The sequence below is a fragment of the Lissotriton vulgaris genome, chromosome 12 (genome assembly GCF_964263255.1).
Source record: "Lissotriton vulgaris chromosome 12, aLisVul1.2, whole genome shotgun sequence".
NCBI classification, from domain to species: Eukaryota; Metazoa; Chordata; class Amphibia; order Caudata; family Salamandridae; genus Lissotriton; species Lissotriton vulgaris.
Genome location: NC_141700.1, coordinates 722,945,093 through 722,954,576, shown reverse-complemented (window position 1 = coordinate 722,954,576; position 9,484 = coordinate 722,945,093). Strand labels below are relative to the sequence as shown.

The 9,484-nt window shown below is 46.1% G+C and overlaps 1 non-coding gene across 1 annotated transcript; it reads right to left on the bottom strand.

The window, feature by feature from the left end:
• Positions 1–1,355: 1,355 nt before the first annotated feature.
• TRNAS-GCU (transfer RNA serine (anticodon GCU)) lies at positions 1,356–1,437 on the bottom strand. The gene has a single exon. It is a non-coding gene; the product is annotated as a tRNA-Ser (tRNA).
• Positions 1,438–9,484: the final 8,047 nt, after the last annotated feature.

Sequence of the window (9,484 nt, the reverse complement as noted above, 5' to 3'; positions counted from 1 at the left end):
TGATCTCCTGAGGTGGAAGCCGGGAGAAACGCTCGACTGTTTTTAAAAAATTGCATTTGAATTTGTTTGTTGCACTTGCCTGATTCCTTCTCCCTGGGCACTTCTCCCCGCTAAGTAACGCGCTGGACATCCCCACGCAGCGGATATTAGCGCTGTCGCGGGTTACAAACATCTTTACCGCCATTACCCCATAGCCCACAGGCCACGTCCATTACCGTGAGGCCACACCCCTCCACGACGAAGCTACTGAAGTTGCGCTGATCACTAGCGCGAGGCAGAGGACACTGATCTCCTGAGGCGGAAGCCGGGAGAAACGCTCGACTGTTTTTAAAAAATTGCATTTGAATTTGTTTGGTGCACTTGCCTGATTCCTTCTCCATGGGCACTTCTCCCCGCTAAGTAACGCGCTGGACATCCCCCCGCAGCGGATATTAGCGCTGTCGCGGGTTACAAACATCTTTGCCGCCATTACCCCATAGCCTACAGGCCATACCCACTACCATGAGGCTATGCCCCCATTCCCCCCTATAACAATAAGCATCTCTCGGACGCGCAGCATACGAGCGCAGCGGGCGCGCCAAAGGCAAGCCCGTCTGCGCCCGTTCGCGCCAGGCCGGGCCTAGGGGCCAGCCATGCCGGCTATTTCATTTCTTACTCGGCCGACTCCCTCAGAGAACTACAACTCCCAAACCTCTCACCCTCTCCCACCACCATCAGACTCATCACCACAGCCGGCTTCACCCGCTCAGACCTAGGCCCCCCTAGCTGGAGCACTCCCCCCGCCAAACCGGTCAGGAGCGACACCTCGATCCGGGTGTTATATCTGAACACCCGCTCCCTGGTAAAACACCAAGCCGACATATATATCCTCCTCATTAATGAGAAACCAGATGTACTCCTGCTCACAGAAACCTGGCTGACTACAGATTGTCTCCCTGACATTCTGGCGGCCCTCCCCCCAGACTACTACATCCTCCATGCTGATCGTTTTGGAAATCGCCCTGGGGGTGGGTTGGCAGCCATAATATCAAAACGCCTCAACTTTATCTCTACATCTTCCCTTACCCTCCCGGAAGTAGACAACTTAAGCATCAGCCTAAAAACGGACGTAGCAGCCTTAACACTCCTTCTCCGATATCGGCCCCCTCACTCTATGCCATCTTTCGCGGTCACTTTGATCGAACAGCTGTCCGACCTACTCACAAGGGGAAATTTTCTGCTGTACTACGCAAGGTGGCCAGGCCTGTGCATTCTCTCAAAGTTTGAAAACCTTACATTTTCCTTCTCATTGGAATGTACAGCAAGTGTATGAATGAGATTTTAAAAAACACTTACAGCGCTAAAACAAAAGGATCCGACGAGGGTGGGATTTGAACCCACGCGTGCAGAGCACAATGGATTAGCAGTCCATCGCCTTAACCACTCGGCCACCTCGTCACGATAGCCTAACATTTATTTGTCACTATCGAAACCCCAGCAGCATCCAATTTCGTAATTTCGGAGTAATTATTAACCTGAAGTGAAACCCGGATGAGCTGCCAAAAAGACACCTGTTTAGGACTAACCGGCCCATTGCCTAAGCGATCTCACAGGAGAAACTCAGTACCACACATACCCTTGTTACACACCGCACCCTGATCTCAAGCTGCAGGTCTGCCTGGGTTTCCTTTTTCAGAGCTCCAGACATGAGTGAAACTACTTCTGAGGTGTGCCCACAGAACAAGGCTCTGAAATGTGGCTGGACCAGTTGCCACTTTCACCCACTCGCCCGCTTAGCCATGGCCTGTGTCGCTTCACACTGGACAGTGTGTCCAGTGACACCTTCAGGGTCCCGTGCCTCACTTCCGGCCAAGGTTGGGGAAGGGGAGAGATATATATGCCTCCCCCGCCCACCTGGCGGCCTCTTTGTCCTTTACCCTGACGCAAGCAATTGGCCAGTCACTTGGGGGTCCCCCTCGTGCCAGGTAAAACTGTGGATCTGGTGCAGGTTTGAACTTTTCTTGGGATCAAGCTTGATACCATCACAGGGGAGTCCAGATTGCCGACAGACTAGGTTGGTGACCTAACACAACACATACAGTCTGTGGTTGGGCAGGACAGGGCCACCTTTGAATGCATCCAAAGCCTCCTGGGGCAACTGAATTTTGCAGCCAGGGTCATCCCAGCGGGTAGGGTGTTTGCCAGAAGGTTAGCCAGGGCCACTGCCAAGGTCACAAAGAAACACCACATGATGAAATTAAGCAAAGGCATGAGACAGGACCTGGCCTTGTGGGCATAGTTCCTGGCCAATTTTAACGGCTTAGTAATTTGGAGGGCTTCCTGGGCAGGCACCCCGGACCTAGCCCTATATACAGACCATCAGGCAGAGAAGGATTCGGGGACATTTTAGACAGGTAATGGTATGCAGAGAAATTGCCCAACACCTAGCACAAGAAAAAGATCACAGTCAAGATCACAGTGTTAGAGTTGTTCCCGATTGTGGTGGCATTCCGCTTGTGGCCTGTGGTACTGGCGGCTAAGAGGGTCCTCTTGTGGTCCGACAATCTGGCGATAGTGCGGGCATTAACTCCCAGTCAGCAAGTTGCCCCTGGTGTTGTGCCTTTTGAGGGAGTTGGTGCAGGCGTGTCTGTACAATAACATGAAATACAAACTCGACGACCTGACCAAGGTTCAGCACAACCACAGCACAAGTAAAGTAAATTTAACTCTGGTGCAGCACACTTCCCGTGCCCGTCGTCCCAAGGCACAAATATGGTCAACAATTTTTTTCAAATGGCGAATATTGAAATATAACCAAGGAGTCTTCTTTAGTCCAAAAGTTCTATTCTTTATTGTGGTAATCATACCAAACCAATTATACAGCCATTGCGTTTCCTTCCTTGGCGGAACTTCGCCAAAGCTGAAAAGACCCAAATGGATAAATTACAAATTAAACATAATACAAGACATACATATATAAATTACAATATATACAACACAGGGTGGGATTAAAAGCACGACATCAATCGGAGAGAAGTTAAGTTCGATAGAATACCTTTACAAACTAACTCTCACACCAAACTATGTACATTTAAAACGAATAGAAACAACACCCATCTATACTACTATTATAAAGAGAGAACACGCACCTTTGAGCCAGGTAAACTCGGGAACCACAGCGTCAATCCACACACCCGATACATTGTAGAAATTGTCAGGGTGTGCAGAAGGACATAGGCTATAATTTTTTTTTTTTAAAGTACATTTAAAAATATAACTTTTAAAAAAAAGTAGTGCCCTGAAAGTAGCGCCGGCCGCGACGCTGCTCTGGCCGTGACGTAGCTCTGGCCGTGACGTGCGTGATGACGGTGAGGAGAAGCGGCGGACATGGAGCTGCGGTGAAGTGAGGAGCGCGGGCGCGTCATGGCGAAGAGGAGGGGAGCGGCAGGTCAGGTAAAGTAAAGCTGGAAATCAGGGCGGGAGGGAGTCGGGCGGGAGGGGAGCGGGAGGGAGTCGGGGCGAGAGGGGAGCGGGTGTGCACAGAGGGACAGGCGGGAGGGAGTCGGGACGGGAGGGGGTCGGGCGGGAGCGGGTGCACTGCCCCCAGCCCCTTTCTGCCCTAGGTAACGCTGGGGCGGGCTGCTAGTATATATATATATATATATATATATATATATATATATATATATATATATATATATATATATATATATATATATATATATATATATATGTATATATATATAGATATGTATATATATATATATATATATATATATATATATATATATATATATATATATATATATATATATATATATATATATACTACTATAATAAAGGAAGAACTTTCAGCCTTTGAGGCGGGTAAACTCGGGAACCACAGCGCCAATCCACACACCCGATACACCGTTGGAATCGTAAGGGTGTGTAGATGGTTATAGGCTATATAAATTTTTTTTAAAACGTTATTTAAAAAATTTACAGTAAAGAAAATAGTAGTCCCTCCGAAGTAGCGCCGGCCGCAACGTGCATGCTCATGTCAGGAGCGTGGGGAGAAGCGGCGTCCAGGAGTGCGACGAGGAGCGGCGGACATGGCACAGAGGGGAGCAGTGACATGAGGAGCAGCGGACAAGCCAGCGGCAGTGCGAGCAGCGGACAGGCTGGAGGAGCGGCGGCTGAGGTAAGGGAGCGGCGGACATGGCGCGGGGGAGGAGCGGTGACGTGAGGAGCAGCGGACAGGCGAGCGGCAGTGCGAGCAGCGGACAGGGGGGAGGAGCGGCAGCTGAGGTAAGGGGACCCATGTTGGGGCAGGCGGGGGTCGGGGCAGACAGGGGTCGGGGCAGGCGGGGGACGGGCCGGGCGGGGGCCCGGGCTGCTGGACAATGTCGGGGCAGGCAGGGGGCGGGGAAGCCTGTTGCTCCCGGACAAGGTCGGGACGGGCTGCTAGTATATATATATATATATATATATATATATATATATATATATATATATATATATATATATATATATATATATATATATATATATATATATATATATATATATATATATATATATATATATATACATATATATATATATATACAAATATCAACATAGATAAGTACATGAATCACATACCACAAATATATGTACGGAATAAAAACATAGTTCTAGTACAAAAATAACTCTGATATTCTTAAAAAGGAGCAGATCATATTTCCTTAAAGTCATACGAACACATTTTGTAATCCATTGCATTATTTTCAAATAGTGTGGCTCGGTATAAATGGACATTTGCAGAAAATGCATGATATTCAAAACAGAAGAAGATAACGACATGATCCAGAAGAACTGAGACGCCAAAAGATAAAAAGAACCGAGAAGGAACAAGTTCAGAAAAATAAAATGAGTTAATCCTGAAGGCGAGAGAAAAAAAGAAAAAGAATAAGGAAAGAGATATCGAAAGATATGTATTTACACTGTAAGGAACACCATGAGCATGATAAGGCACGATGGGAAACTGGGACAGAGAAGGAAAGTGGCCATCCCACAAATTAGGTGACACTCGGAGCCTGGAATGGGACGTAACCAAGTTCCCCCAAAAAGAAAATTTAAGTAGATGGGAGCATTGGCAAGGATGGAAAAATACACCAACCCCTACACTCTGTTACGATCGGATATGAAAGGTGATATACACTCACCATAAAAAATGTCTCCAATGAACAAATAATTCCACAAATGTAGGTGGTGAGCAGATAGTGACGGTCAACTCCTGTCACGTCCAGAGCACCTCGACCAGTTGGCACCGCTCCACGTTATAACAGAAAAGACAAACTAAAAATGTATAAATATAAATAATTATAATCAAGGAGAGGAAGGATGAGTTGAGAATAAACAGAGACACAATACCACTGTGTTTTATAAAAAAAACTGCTAACAACCAGTCTGAAAACAGTCCTATCGAATTAGGAACCCACAACTCATACCTAAACACAGGTGGGGGGATGGGGGGGGGAAACGAGGGGGGAGTGATCAGTGGAAAAGAACCTAGAATCAACCACTAGCAAAATATTAGCACAAGTGGAAACAATATACCCTAGAAATGCATTTGTTGGGTAGCATATTGCCGGCCCCCTTACTTATAAAAACCCACTAACAAAACCACCCCTCTCACCTAATCACAAGGTAATTCCAAGGAATCAAGGAATTTTGTAAGGTGGCAATTCAGCTGTGTTAAATTTGAATTGAAGCACAGGATTATTGCTGGTCTGCAGGACCGGATGCCATGCTGGTTGAAAAATGGCTTTAATAAAGTTTTCCTTATATATTTTAGTTTATCTCAGACACAAATGATATGGATGAGGTTCTCGACTCCACGAGCCCATAGCCTGCATAACTGATCTCCTCCTCTATTTTCCCAAGGGGGTAAAAATAGATTAATTGAACCAACTAACAGGCGAAGCTTCAAAAAAGTTTCTTTAGTTGTTATCTTTATTCCTGCATTTAGGTAAGGTTGAGGTTTATCGGCTTCGTAATTATTGAGCACAACCCAGCCATGAACTCGTTTTGATAGTGCTTCCTTTTTCTCTGCAGTAGATTTAAGTCTTATTGACTTTGCGACTAGTTTTTTGAACACCCAATGAGCCGTTGAGGTATTCCAACGGTCTGTTAGACCCAGAGATTGGATGGATCCCAAGAGGTATTTGTTAGCTGGTGATTTCCCTGTGTGTGTTAGTTCTGCCCAGGGATGGTTGTTTAGGGAACCCTTTTCCGCAGCTCTGATTTTGTGCCAGCATTTTGCATAGGCTCCCATTCTCTCTGCCGCTTGATTTTGTAGCCCGAATTCCAGCCGTATTTGGGCTGGAGAAATGTATTTAGGGAGCTGAAATATTGCTCGGTAAGAGGTTGTTATTATGCTGTTTAAAGTTCCAGCGTCTCTTCCTCTCATTGGTTCAATACCATAGGTGATCGTGGGCTGCAATTTGGCTCACAAGACTTTTAAGAAAGGGTCTAATGACAGGTCCGGCAACATCTTTTTCAAGGGTTTAAGTGCCAGATAGGTCATAGCACCATTCCTTCACAAGGATTCCAGCTGCGGCTTGAAGGAGTTGTTTTGATCTAAAAGTATCCCCAGGTACTTGTAGCTTGTTACTTGGTGTAGGCGTTTCCCGTCAAGATACCAGCTTGGACTTGTCTTCTTATGGTAGTTTACTGTCATAGTTTTGGTTTTATTGAGATTTATTTTTAAGGCGTTCTGTTGAGAAAAGTTGCTAGTTACGTCCAGGAGATGTTGAAGACCAATTGGTGTCCGAATGATCAGTATTAAGTCATCAGCGTATAACAAATTTGTCAGTGCCATACCTCCTAACTTTGGGGCATGAGATGAGCAACTGTCCAATTCATTCGGTAAGTCTGCTAAGAAGAGGTTAAACAGCAGTGGGGCTAGGACGCACCCTTGTTTTAGGCCCTTAGTTGTGGTAATTCTGCTAGAAATGTGCGTTCCGCCTCCTAGTTTTATTCTGATCCACGTGTTGGTGTCCAAGTGCCTAAGTTGTTCTAAAAGAGAAATTGGTATCCCCCAGCTGGCCAACTGATGCCCCGGATTCTAAGGCAGTACTGTGGGAAGTCTTCCATGCATACATAAGAGGAGTATGTATCTCCAACAGTGCTGGGGTACTTCGAGATTTACGGCGTACATTAGCACAAATAGAAGCGCAGTTGACGGAGCTAGACCAAATTGAGGCAGGTACTATTGATCCCCCTGATTTGCAATGCGAAACTCTTGACAGAATTTCGAGAAGCAGCAGATTAAGAGCCTCTCTTCCTAGGAAAGTATACAATTACCAGGCGGCTTGGGGAGGGTGAGAGGCCGGGTAGAACCCTAGCTAGATTAATACAATAGTCACGTAAACCAACCTATATAGTGGAACTAGTAGATCATGAGGCGTTACAGATGTCCGGCAATGTGGGAATAGTCCAGGAGGTGCTTACTTACTACACCACATTGTACACCTCAAGAGCTACTGGGCAACCTTCGGATTATAGTGACTATCTAGATGAGGTATCGCTTGTGTGGATGGAGAAAAGGCATCAGGAGTTTCTGGCTGAGCCATTCTTGAAAGATGAGGTTTTGGAGGCTATAGATGCGCTAGATGGCTCTAAAGCACTGGGGCATGATGGATTCACAGGGTGTTTTTCTACAAGAATATAAGGCTCAAATTGTACCCCATTTCATTGACATGTATCAGAATGTGGTGGAGGCAGGGGTGCTCCCACCTACTCTCAGGAAGGTGGTTATAACTTTCCTGCCGAAACCCTGGAAGGATACGTGAACTTGCAGTGCATACCCGCCATTGCCGCTTTAAAATTTTGACAACAAGATTTTAGACAAAATATTGTCAACTAGGCTTGCATTAATCATTGAGTAATTGATATCACTGGCACGGTCCGGTTTTCACCACTCACAAACCAATGTCACTTAACCTCCGTACACTGTTTGCCACACTGCATTCAATAGCAGCTACGGTCCCAGCAGCTGCGGTGCTGCTCAACAAGGAAAAGGCTTTTGATTTGTTTAAGTGGCCCTTTATATATGCTACACTAGGATGCTTGGGGGTGCCGGAGTTCTTTCTGTCAGTGATTAAATTATTGTACACACTACCCACGGCACGCATCTGCCTTAATGGAATGCTGACCAATGAGTTTTGACTCATGCGGGGTACACAGCAGGGGTGCCCACTATCACCACTGCTGTTTGTGGTGGCACTTGATCCACTGGTGCAGCATTTACAAGAAAAACACAGCCATCGGGAGCTGAACTTTAATACAGGACCCCTGCTTCTTACACTTTACGCAGATGATTTCATACAATATGTTGGACACCTGGATGGGAATTTGATACTGCTCCTTCATGAAGTGACAAGGTATGCCACCTTGTCGGGTTTGCATATTAATTGGGAAAAGTCAGAAGTTTTCCCACTTACAGCAGTGCCCAGTGATAGAACAGCGGAGTAGCCGCTGGTGTGGTGCGATGAATCAGTGAAATACCTTGCAATTCACGCTCACAGAGAGAAGGACCGCATCCTGCAGTTGAATTAGGGCCTGGTAATGGAAAAGTTGGGGCATAACGTAGAGTGTTGGCTGTCGTTGCCCTTGTCAATGGTTGATAGAATAGCCATAATAAAGATGGTGGTTCTTCCGCAATTTTTGTATCTATTCCACAACATCCCTATCCCATTGTATAATAGCTTTTTCTCAGAACTCCGAACACTGTTGCTATGACTGGCGGGGGAGGGGGGCAGCCCTCATTAGCTGTGATACTCTAGTGCTCCCCTATGAGAAAGCAGGGTTTGGGGTTCCAATTTCTGAGTTTATTATTTGGTAGCACAGGCGAGGTTCGCTCGGCACAGGTACCTCGCAGATGTTCGGATCCCATATCACAGCCCCGAGACTGATTTGGCACTGCCAGCGCCACTTAATACCGGTTGTGTTTCTGCGAGACCTGCATTATATCCAAACGTTGTCCACAACTAGCTGGGCATGGCATAAATTGCAAATGTTTACATGCTCCTGTATATTATACTCACCCAAATTGCCACTAGTAGGGAATGGCTGGATTTCTATACTGCAGAAAGTTTTGGTGAAGCAGGCATTGGCCAAATTTCATTTGGTGACATCTGGCAACCTATTCCCTAAGGGTCGTATTTTCTCCTGCACAGAAGATCCCCGTTTCCATGATGCCGCAGTAATGGATCATTGCCCCTGAGCAGTTCTTAGCCATTTTATCCAATGGTAGGTGGATAACATGGCTAAGAGCATTAGCTCGGTAATGCATGAATATCGTGGACTTTTCAGCGATATTCATGCATTTTGGCCGATTTTTATCGCTTAGGAGATATACCTCGATAATAGCAAGGTTCCTCAGCGATAACAATCGCAGCAGCTCGTCGATAAAAAAATTGCCGCTAAACCAACATAGCGATAATAATCGCTAATTGTTGGTAATATGCCCCCATAT